Source organism: Petaurus breviceps, unplaced genomic scaffold, assembly GCF_028583685.1.
Source record: "Petaurus breviceps papuanus isolate PSGF00001 unplaced genomic scaffold, PetGlider_PUasm1.0 90686, whole genome shotgun sequence".
Taxonomy (NCBI): domain Eukaryota; kingdom Metazoa; phylum Chordata; class Mammalia; order Diprotodontia; family Petauridae; genus Petaurus; species Petaurus breviceps.
In genome coordinates, this window is record NW_027187309.1 from 11557677 (window position 1) to 11570629 (window position 12953).

At 35.3% G+C, this 12953-nt stretch overlaps 1 protein-coding gene across 1 annotated transcript in view; it reads right to left on the minus strand.

Annotated features, from left to right (window-relative positions):
• The window catches only part of PLCB1 (phospholipase C beta 1), a 628464-nt gene that overhangs the window by 189336 nt on the left and 426175 nt on the right, over window positions 1-12953 (minus strand). The gene's annotated exons all lie outside the window — the stretch shown is intronic.

The window sequence follows — 12953 nt, forward strand, 5'->3', positions numbered from 1 at the left end:
AGAGAGAGAGAGAGAGAGAGAGAGAGAGAGAGAGAGAGAAATAATGTTTATTTCAGTTGCTGTCTGTATATAAAGAACTCTCATATCGTTTACCACATGAAGAATTCAATTCCTCTCCTCATTCTATGTCCTTTTATTCATCTAAATTTGTTGTGTTATGATTATATTGATTTAGTGATGTCTCACAGAATGCAAAAAATCCCTTGACACCACCAAAGGGCTGTACATACACAGTAATGGAACAGACAGCTGCTTCTATGGAGAGTTTTAAAGGCTAAAGGAAAGATTGTCTTTCCTCATACAAATCTTCTTTATGCAGTAGAATGCAAACTCCTTGAGGGCAGAAAGTAGATTTCCATTTTGCATTCATTTCCCAAGCACTTGGAACAGTGCCTTGCCTAGCAGGTAATTAATATATGTTTATTAGATTGGATTGGATTGGGTTTGTCTGCTTGGCTGGCCTCACATTCCAATTATAGAGATGACATTCTTTATTCCCCCTCACATAATAGCATTTTATTTTTTTCCAAAATTACATGTAAAGATGCTTTTCAGCATTCAATTTTACAAGATTTTGAGTTTCAAATTTTTTCTTCCTCCTTTCTCTTCTGCCTCCCCAAGACATCATGCAATATAATTTAGGTAATCATGTTAAACATATTTCCACATTAATCATGTTGTATAAGAAGAATCAGAACAAAAGGGGGAAATCATGAGAAAAAAAAACAAGTGAAAATAGTTTGCTTCAGTCTGCATTCAGACTTCAGACTTCTTTCTCTGGATGTGGATAGCATTTTTCATCATGAGTCTTTTGGAATTGTCATGTATTGCTGATAAAAGCTTAGTCTATGATAGTTGATCATCACAGAGTGTTGCTTTTACTGTGTGCAATGTTCTCCTGGTTCTGCTCCCTTCTCTCAGCATCAGTTCATGTAAATCTTTCTTTCATATAGAGTTTTTTTTTTTCTGAAATCTGCCTGTTCATCATTTCTTATAGCACATAGTATTCCATTACATTCATAGCATAGTATTTCATTACATCCATGTACCCAATTGATGGGCATCCCCTCAAATTCCAATTTTTTGCCACCATGAAAAGAACTGCTTGTAAATATTTTTGTACATGTGGGTCCTTTTCCCTTTTTTATAATCTCTTTGGCATACAGGCCTAGTAGTGCCACTGCTGGATCATAGAGTATGCACACTTTTATAGCTCTTTGGTCATTAGTTCCAAATTGTGCTCCAGAAGGGTTGAATCAGTTCACAATTCCACTAACAATGCATTAGTGTTCCAATTTTCCCACATTTTCTCCAACATTTATCATTTTTCTTTTCTATCATATTAGCCAATCTGATAGGTGTGAGGTGGTACCTCAGAGTTGTTTAAAAAGTCTAATCAATAGTGATTTAGAGAATTTTTTCATATGACTACAGATAGCTTTCATTTCTTCACCTGAAAACTGCCTGTTTATATCCTTTGACCATTTATCCTTTGATTCATTTGATCAATGAGACTTTTATCAGAAAGAAGATATAAAAAATTTTCCTTCTTTCTGTTTTCCTTTTAGTCTTGGTTGCTGTTTGTTTTTGTTTGTGCAAATGCCTTTTAATTTAATGTAATCAAAAGTATCAATTTTCCATTTCACAATGTTCTATATCTCATTTGTTTATAAATTCTTTCTTCCTCCATTGTTCAGACAGCTAAGTTATGGGATTCTTTAATGTACTGGTCATAAATGACTAGTACATTAAGATATTAGGAGTCTCTACCCTCTTGGTATGACTTCGTTTTCAGACAATTTTACACCTGAAAGTTATGGAAGAACAATTTAGAGCTTGAAGGAACTTTAGAGGTCATCTGAACCAACCTCTTCATGTGACAGATGAGGAAAGTGAGGTAGAAAGAGATTAAAAAACTTGTCGTGGGCTATGTGGTCATGCAGAATTTAAAACTAGGTCTACCTAACACTAGTCCAGCCCTAGCCATTATGCCATGCTAGGTGGTATACTAGATAGAGTACTATGTCTAGAGTCAGGATGATGAGTCCAAATCCACACATTTGCTGTGTGACTCTGGGCATGTCACTTAACCTGTCTGCCTTAGTTGCTTCAACTGTAAAATGGGGATAATAATAGTGCCTACCTTGGCAGGATTGTTTTAAAGATCAAACAAGACAATATTTGTAGTATACTTGGTACAATGTCTGGCAAAAAGTCAGTGCTTAATAAATATTTGTTCCTTTCCCTTCCCTTTTCCCCATGCTGCTTCTGAGTTGGTACATTTTAATAGGAAGAAATGAGAAAGAGCTAGGTCTTTCTATATATAGAGGATATAAACATGATATAAAGGATATAAACATGAAAGTAGAAGTGTAGAGCTATGCAGAATATTAGGGCAAAATATGAGGGTATTGGGTAGTTTGGGGTACTAGAAGGAAGGATACACAAAGATAAGTTAGAAGGGCACTAAAGATAAAATTCCTAATTATAAAATGAAGACAAGGATTGACTAGGGTGACCAACAGTAATACAGTCTGGTGGAATATGCCAGTTGTGCAGGTGAATTCTAGTTCTAATTATACCTTGACCTCACTGTACTGCCTTGAGCAAATTTTTGAACTTCTTTGTGTGTCTACAGTAAAGGGGAGCAAGAAATTCAGCACACCTCACCTAACAAAAATACTGTAAAAATCACATAAGATGCTAGATATGAAAATATTTGGAAAAATTAAAAGAACTAAACAAATGTAGGATAATAATTACCTATACATACATAATAGATCAATAATAGTTCACATTGTACAACATCCTAATTTTTTAATGTAATCTACAGGAGGAAAAAACCTAAACAAACCCGTGGTCTTATAATTTCTGTTTTCCTTAAATTTTCTTACGCAATTATAAAATGTTGAATACATATAACACAGTAATATTCAAATGTCTTTTGTCACAGGTTCTCTGATTTAGAAAACTGTAATTTCATTTGTTCTTCAGTTTATCCAAACATTTTTCTAGTAACCATGTGTTCTTCCTGTAACACTTGCACAGGTTGGCTTGTATATGGAATAACAGTCTATTATGTACTGATTTTAAATACTGCAATTTGAATCTACTGCCAAATTGCACCAGTACTAATTAATGTCAAAAACTTAGAAAGTAGTCACTCAATCATGAGATTTGAATTTAGAAAAGAGGCAACATCAGATTGGCTAATATGAGAGAAAAGCAAAATGATAAATTTTGGAAAATCAGGACACTAATAAATTGTTGGCTGAGTTGTGAATGGATTCAATTATTCTGGAGAGTAATTTGGAACTATGCCCAAAGGGCTACAAAACTGTGCATACCCTTTGATCCAACAGTAGCATTACTAGGTCTGTATTCCAAAGAGATCATAAGCATGGAAAAAGGACACACATGTACAACAATATTTAGAACAGCTCTTTTTGTGGTGGCCAAGAACTGGAAATTGAGGGGAATGTCCACCAATTGGGTAATGGCTGAACAAATTCTGGTATATGAATGCAATTGAATACTATTGTGCCATAAGAAATGATGAGCAGGCAAATTTCAGAAAAACCTGGAAAAACTTACATGAATTGATACTGAGTGAAGTAAGCAGAGCCAGGAAAACATTGTACACAGTAACAGCAACATTGTGTGACGATCAACTATGATAGACATAGCTCTTCTCAATAATACAATGATCTAAGACAATTCCAAAAGACTCATGATGGAAAATGCTAACTACATCCAGAGAAAGAGCTATGGACTCTGAATGAAGATTGAAGATTTGCTATTTTCACTTTTGTTGTTATTTCTTTCTAGTGATTTTCCTTTTTAGTTGTGATTCTTTTTTCATAAAATGCCCAATGTGGAAATATGTATAACATGATTGCATATATATAACCTAAATCAGATTGTTTGCTGTCTTGGGGAGAGGGGAGGGGAAAGAGGGAGGGAGAAAAATTTGGAAATCCAAATTTTACAGAAGTGAAATTTGAAAACTATCTTTATATGTAATTAGAACAAATACTATTATTGAGAAGAGGCAAATATTCATCTTTTTGGTATTTGGATATTTAATCTCAGAAATTTTAGTATCTCAGTGTTGGGAGGAACTTCAAAATTCATACTAGTCAAACTTATATCTGAACAAGAATCCTTTCTTCACTATACCAGAGAAGTGGCCATCCAGGTTTTTTTCTATAGTATAAGGAAGATTTTCCTTATATGAAAGCTTTAATATGCCTCTCTGAAAATTTCAGTCCTTGTTTTTAGTTCTGTCCTTTGAAGCCAAGCAAAATAAATGCAATCCCCCTTTAGGAAATCACCAGCCATACTTCAGTTCACTCCCTCCTCTCTGACAGTCTCCTCCACAAGTTGGCCGCCAACAACCTTGCTGCTAAGAACATATCCTTTTTCTCCCTCCCGCCCTCCCCCCCCCATCCTCTTCTTTAGCTCCAGAACCAGGAACTATGATAAAATCAAGTCAGCTTTGTTCCTGAATAAATTATATCTATTTCTCCAATTTACCATTAGGATCAAAATACCTTCCCTGAGCCATAATTCACCTATATATCTAAGATTCCTCCATTAAAATGTAAGGTCAAAATGGACATATTACCTAGGTATACAAAGAGATATTACAAGAAAATTTGAATAACATGTAACACATTACTTATTAGACTTATGGATAAGCAAACAATTTGTGAATAAACAAGAGACAGAGAGCAGAGTGAGTTGTAAAATGGATAATTTTGATTACATTATAAAGGTTTTATACAAATAAAACAAATTAGACAAGATCAGAAGGAAAGCAGAAAGGGGGGAAATTTTCAGTTTCACTGGTATAGGTCTCATATCTCAAATGTATACAGAACTTAGTAAAATCTATAAGAATATTAGTCATTACCTAATTTATAAATGGTTAAAGCATATGAACAGGCAGTTTTCCCATGAAGAAATCAAACTAATTTATAGTCATATGAAAAATGCTAAAAATCATTATTGATTAGAAAAATTCAAATTAAAACAGTTTTGAGATGGCCATTTACCCCTATCAGATTAGCTAAAACAATCGAAGGGGAAAGCAACAAATGTTGGAGGGGTTGGGGAAAAACTGAGACATGAATTCACTGTTGGTGGAACTGTAAATTGATCCAACAATTTGGAGAGCAATCTGGAATTATGCTTGAAGAGTTATTAAACTGCCTATACGCTTTGATCTGGCAATATCACTATTGGGTCTATTTCCAAAGATGATTAGGGAAAAAGAACCTAAATGTCCTAAAATGTTTATAGCAGTCATCTTTGTGGTGGCAAAGAACTAGAAATCATGGGGATGCCCATCAATTGAAGAATGGCTGAACAAGTTGTGGTATATAATCATGATGGAATACTACTATGCTATAATAAATGAGGAGCTTGTTGATTTTAGAAAAACCTGGATAGACTTGCACAAAATAATGAAGACTGAAATGAGCAATAACAGAGACTTGTGGTATGAAATCAAACATAGCTCATGGTATTTAAAAACTTAGAAAAAATCATTATGTTCTTGCAACTACAAAAGGTGCCTCAAAGATTAAATCCTAATTTATTCTTTACAAGATTCTCACAAACTTTTGTTTGTATCAACTTCATACCTTTACATCATTGCCCTGCATAAGATTTTGCTCTGTTATTTTTAAAGTCCTCAGCATATGCATTTATATTTTCTCATAAATGTTAAAGGGAAGACAATCACAGAAACTCAAGCACAGAAGAGATGTCAGAGACCATCTATTCTGGCTGACACAGGAAGAGGAATCCCCTCTACAAAATACTTGACAAATGTTTATGGAGCCTGTACTTAAGAACGTTCAGTGGAAAGTAAAGTCAGGACTTTTCAAGGCAACCTATTCCACTTTTGGATAGCACCAATTTCCTTACATTGAGTCAAAATCTGCCTCACTACTGTGCTTCTGAGTCTGGTCTTTCTAGATAGAATAAATCAAATTCCACTTCTATAACACAATCTGACCAGTAATTGAAGATAGCTCTCATTTCCTCCATAAGTCTTCTATTTTCTTGACTAAACAATACCCTGGTCTTTCAGTTAATCCTAGTGTGATCTCCAGGGTCTTCCTAATCATAATTTTCTGTATATTCCCCACATTCTCAATCTCCTTTCTATACTTGGGTGAGCTCCCACAGATTACACACTGCTCCTGATGTTTTCTAGTCAGGATAGAAGCTGATGAGGTTGTTACCTTACCTATTGTTCTATACATTAATGGAGTCTATGAATGTATTTACTTTTTTTGGCTGTCATGTCAAATGGTTTATTTATTTGGAACATGTACTTTGCTATTATACCCATATTTTTTCCTATGCAAGATTTTGTTCAGCCAACCCCTCCCCATTCTGATCTTGTACAAAATTTTTTAAATTCAAAAGTAGGAATGACTTCTATTGAATTTCATCTTATCATTCTCACCCATGGATGGTTTTTTTGTACCAGCCTTCCAAGAACAAGGGTTGCTATGAGGCTCAAACTCACACTCTGGGACTGTGAGTTAACCGTTTGCCATGTGTGCTGAAGTTTGATCTCACTTTCCACCAGACTGTCTGTATATACTTGTGGGAATGTGAATCAGACACCTCTGGGAGGGAAATGTCTTGATACCAGTTTGTCTTATTTACAGCTTTTGTAAATAACCTTTTCTGAAAGCTAATTAGTCTGGCTGACTAATTGATATCAACTGATAATCACTAGTGGAGGTTTATGAATTATTATGCTATAAAGACACCCCCAAGTGAACGTGTTGTAGAGGGGAAATGTAGTAGCTATCCCAACATTCCACTTTCAGTAGGATTTGGCAGTCACTCCAAAGTCTATGCTGGCATATATACTGCTAAAATGGAAACGATAGCACATTATGACTGACTGGAGTTGGAAATGAGGGGTGGTAGTTTGAAGAGAGGGTCATTCATGCCTGAGTCAGTACTAAGTTAAGAGTAGAATATCATCAAGAGATAGGTAAATTCAGGAGTGGAACAGATTTTTCAGGGAAGAGGAGTAGTGTATTTTAGAAATTTTAGAATTTATTTATTTATTTTGGAATTTGAAGTATCAGCAGACTATGTCTCTGAAAATATATAACAAGAGGTAAGAAATACATGACTGGAGCTATAGAGGGAACTTGAGGAAGGAGTTACATGTTTACAAGTAATTGATATACAAGTAATCTTTGAGACCATGGTATAGAAGAGATTGTCAAGAAATATAACATGAAGACAGAATATGGGACCAAATCAAAAATCTTGGTGAATACACATTTAAGTGGTAGAATAGGAGGATGTAGATGTAGGCAGAGATAGAAAAAGGAATAGTTACAGATAGAAGTTACAGAGATAGAAGAGAGGATCATGGGAGTCAGGGTTACAGAAATTAAGAGAAGAAAGGATATCAAGAAGCGATAGAAAGAAAATACTAGTCATTCACCACAGGCTCTTCATTTCTTTCTCTTGTCTGGCCATTCTTTGCTAGTCTACTCTCCAGAATCATCATCTCTTTCCTACTCTGGATCTAGATAGTACAGTAGAAAGAGTACTGGGTCTTAACTCAGGAAGATCTGATTTCAAATTCTGATTCAGTCACTTACTAGCTATGTGACTTTTGACAAGTCACTTAATTTGTTTGGCTCAGTCTCCTCGATTGTAAAATGGGCAAATAATATTGCCTATGTTGCAGGGTTATTGTGAGGATCAAATGAAATATGGTACTCAGCACAGTGCTTTATTCATAGTAGGTGCTAAATAAATGCTCATTCCTTTTCCTGCTTGGCAACTCTTTGGCCATGGGAACCCAAGGGGAATAATGGTAAGAGTAGTAAATACCAAAGGAAAATCCATTCTCTGGACCCTGAAACCCATCTATTTAAAAAAAAATTCTCCTGAAGCTGGCAACTAGCTTGTACAGTAGATAGTGAGCTGAATTTTGAGTCAGGAAGATCTGAGTTCATAGCCTGATTCAAACACTTATTGCATGACCCAAGGAAAATCACTTGACCTTTGTTAGTTTCAATTTCCTCACAAGATTGCAATTAGGATCAAATGAAATAACACATGTCAACCTTTCTACAAAACATTAAAGCTCTACATAAATGCTAACTAAGGTTCAGCTAAATGAAAGTACAAACCATAGGCAAGAGCCCAAGGCCATGATTATAATACCCTTTAGAGGTTAAGCAGTTCTTGTTCACCTCTAGCACAAATGGTCATCCTGTTGGAGAACTGAATCAGATAAGTGGAGGCAAGCTGAACAGTAGAAGTCAGTGGGGAAAAAAGTACTCCAGTTGAGGATTACAACTGCAAGAATAAAAGGCATTAAAATTGCAATGAGAAAGCTAAAAAACCCTGAAGCATTAAGAAGATAAACACTCAGCTACCATGGAGATGAAACAAGGGGGAAGGAGAGAATTTGCAAATGCAGTATATTTTGAGCTTTGGACCATGGAAGAATACACATTAAAACACATTGAATCTGTAACCTCTAGTAAACTGACAGTCAGCTAACTGAGAAACATGCCCCATTTCCACAGAAATCCTTTTCCTGGGAAGCTAACTAGTGGGATGAGGTTTTCACAGAATCTTGAGGCAGGAGGCAGTTAGTTCAGCTAGTCCAAATAAAAGGCCCCGTAAGTCCAAGTTCTCATGGCCAAATTCTCCTACTTCTTCTTACTCCTCAGTCCTGGTCTCTTTCCAACATGATATGATATGTTGTTGGCCTAAAAGATTTTTTTTTAAGTCATCAATGATCTTTTACCTAGATAATTACATTAGACTACTAAATATAGCTAGGTGGTGTAGCAGATAGAGTACTGGGTCTGGAATCAGGAAGAACTGAATTCAGATTTAGTCTTAAACACTCCCTAGCTGTGACAAGTCACTTAACTTCTATCTGCCTCAGTTTCCTAAACTGTAAAATGGGTATATATCTATATATATATATCTATATATATATCTATATATCTATATATCTATATATATATATCTATATATATATATATATATATCCTCAGCCTGGCATTTTAATCCCTTCAAAATCTATTAGGCTCCTACCTACCTTTCTAGTCTTATTTCATATTATTCTTTCATTCATCCCATGTTCTAGTTACATCGGCTTTTTAACCATTTCCTGTACATGGCATTCCAAAGGGAAAAACTTCATGTCTCTTCTCTTAGCTCAGATGCCTCCTTGAAGAGGAGACTTTTCCCTGTCCTCCCTTCTCTCCCTCCCCAACTTATTAATATTCTCTCCTTCTTGAAATTATTGTGCATATACTTCATATTTAATCATTTGCCTACATGTTATATCCCTTCCCATAGCATACATTTACCTTATTGGTGAAAATTATTTCATTTCTGTCTATCCACAGCAGAAGCACCATGCCTTATATGTATTAGGTACTTTTTTTTCTTTGTGAAATGAATTGGTATATAGTTGTATGATTTCAAATGGCCAAACTAAAAATTGAAAAATTCAGTCAATCATTAGAATGTTTCCATAATATTGGAAATATTTTAACTGGGCACATAGATTTAGTTTTCACAGGATCACAGATTTAGAGCTGAAAGAGACCTCAGAAGTTTGATAGTAAACCTCTTCATTTTAATAATAAATGATAACTAGCTTTTTCATAGCTTCATCTCTGAAAAGCACTTTGCATAATTTGATCCTCACAACAACTGTGGGAGATATGCTCTATTATTATGCCCATTATACACATAAAGAAACGAAGGCAGACAGATGTTAAGGGATTTGCCCAGGTTCATACAGAGAGTAAATGTCTGAGGCAGGATTTTACCTCAGTTTTCTTGAGCCCAGCATTCTATCCATCACCGTATCTCAATACAATATGAGGAAACTGTGACCTAAAAAGGATAAACTTCCCTTGTCTCTCACAGGTAGAAATAGCAGAGCTAGATTTGAACCCAGATCTCTCTTCTAAAGCAAATTCAGAAGTCTTCCTCTTGCACCATCCAGAATCTGAGTTGTTTTTAAGACATTTGGCATTAAACAGACTGACTTTTGTTTGCCAAAGTTAACACAATTCCTTCCCCACCTCCTTCTCCCCCCAAATCTCCAAACAAACAGAACCACAGTGAACAAAACAATTCAGCCTTTCAAGGGAAAATGAACTCTTAATGTTCTATTTTTTTCTCGACTATAGTCCTTTAAAATAGGAACCTTACTAAGTGATTTGGATTTATGGTGCTAAATCATCCTGAGTCTGAATAATAAAGCAGAACAAGCATTGTTCTCAGACAGAAGACTTAGATTTAAGTCAGTCTGCTTTTTGTTGTGTAATCTTAAGGAACTCACTTTTTTATCCAAAGCCTTTATCTTCCTATGTTTGACTTTTTCCAGTCTTTTTTTTTCCAGTGTCTGACTCTTTGTAATCCCATTTGGAGTTTTCTTGGCAAATATCCCAACGTGGTTTTCCATTTCCTTCTCCAACTAATTTTACAGATGAGGAAACTGAGGCAAAGGGTTAAATGACTTGTTCATGGTCAGACAACTAGTAAGTGTCTGAGGCCAGATTTAAAATCAGGAAGATGAGCCTTCCTGACTCCAGGCCCGGCACTCTATTCGCTGTGCCACATAGCTGCCCTATCTCTGCATGGAGTCATGACAATAAATGAGATAGGCTGAATCTGAAATTAAATATGAAGTTTAATGGGATAAATGAAAAGACCTATACTCATATTTAAAATAATACTAATGATAATAATCAACTACAGCATTCCAGGCTAGGGTAGACCTAATTAGAACATGACTGAGAACAAAAGATCCAGGGATATTGGACAATAGCCACATTAGTCAAGAGTATAAAATAGTCCCCAATAAAGCTAATGTAAATTTGTTGCTGTTCAGTTGTTTCAGTCACGTCTGACTCTTTGTGACCTCATTTGTTTTTGTTTTGTTTTATTTCTTGTCAAAGATACTAGAGTGGTTTGCCATTTCCTTCTCCAGCTCATTTTACAGATGCAGAAACTGAGGCAAATAGGGTTAGGTGACCTGCCCAGGGTCACACAACTAGTAAGTGACTGAGGTCAAATTCGGAAAGATGAGTCTTCCTGACTCCAGACCTGGAACTCCACCCACTATGCCACTTAGAGATCAATGGGAATTAAAGTTGTAATTTAGAGAGGTATCATGAATATCCCACTCTGTCTTTGTCCTCATTAAGCCATGTCTGAAATTTTCTATTTGGTTCTGGATAGTGAATTTTAGGAAGATGATAATATAATATTATATTAGTCAGTCAATAAGTTATTATTATTATCATTATTATTATTAAGCGCCTACTATGTCTCAGGCACTATGGTAAGCACTGGGCATACAAAGAAAGACAAAAATACAGTCCGTGCTCCTAGAAGCTTCCATTCTGACAGAGAAGACAATATACAACCAACTATACAGTGATACAGTTTATATAGGAGGTAATCTTAGAGGAAAGACACAAACGGTGGGGGAGACAATGAAAGATCTCCTGGCTTTTTAAAGTGAGGACTTCACACCCACACAAAAAACTGGCCATTCAACCTTGAGCAAGTTACTTAACCCCAATTGCTTAAAAAAAAAAAAAGTGGGGATTTAACCTGAGTCTTAAAGGAAGTAAGGCAGACATGATGAGGAAACAGATTCCAGGCTCAGAGAGCATGGAGGAAGCAGAGATAAGACATAGGGTTCAGAGATAAAAAATTGTGATCTCATGTGCATGTCCAGTGGGCAGCCAGATGCAGAGAGTCATAGAGTGGATAGAAAAGAGCAAAGTATAAAAAGATTGGAAAGAAAGAAAAGGGCCAGATTAAGGAGGGTTTTAGAAGCTAAACAGAGGATTTTATATTCGATCCTGGAGATAATAGGGTGTTCCTACCAAAGTAGGTAACCAACATTGTGCAGGGTCTAGAGCTTATGGCATCTAAAGATCAAATGAAAAAGATCAAATAAACATCTAAAGCTTATGGCTGAAGATGTTTAACCAGAAAAAAGAAGAGACCAATTAATATTTATTTAACAACCTGTCATACAGAAGGGAGATTAGATCTATTGTTGATGGGTTTCAGAGCAAAGAATTATCAGAGATATGTATACAGATGGAAAGAAAAACCTCAACAATTAGAGTAAACTGGGGTCCATGGAGCCTCCCTTCCCCCTCCGAAGGAGTCTGTGAATAGAATTCATTGGGTCCAGAAGCTTAGATGGGGGAAAAATTTTTTTTTCATTAAGTTCTAATTGAAATTTAGCATTTCCTTCAATCATTAAAAAATCATTAAAAAACAACATTCTGATAAAGGGAAAATAGGCTTCACCACACCACCTGAGGGTTCCACGACAAAAAAAAAAAAATTAAGAAATTGGAATAATCTGAAAAACTGAATTGTTTCCCTGAAGGGGTGGTGAGTGCTCTCTTATTGAAGGCCTTTAAGCAAAAACTGAGTACCCTTTTGTTGGATATATTGAAGATGAGAAACTTGGTCAGGAATAGAAGGATTCTTAGGTCCCTTCTGACTCTGAGATTCTGTGACATATGTAAAGTTTTATATAAATGAAAAGTAGTAATCATGATGAGAATGCTGATTAAATATGTCAGAAATTCTACTGTATTACTTTTAGAACTGAGTCTCACAAAGCTATTTCAGTGTCATAAGATTTTAAAAATATAATTGAATATTTTATGCAATTATAGTATACTATCAGAAAAAATGTCATGTTTTCTTTAATCACACAGTCATTGCAGCTATGACAGTTTAATAATTATTTAATATATAATGAGAAATTGACTTGTGCTTTATATAATAATAACAATACTTTTTGCATTATTCTCTTTCACTTTTCTTGAGATTTCCAGGAATTAATTTTAATCTCTAGGATCAAAACCTTGGTCTGATAGTCACTG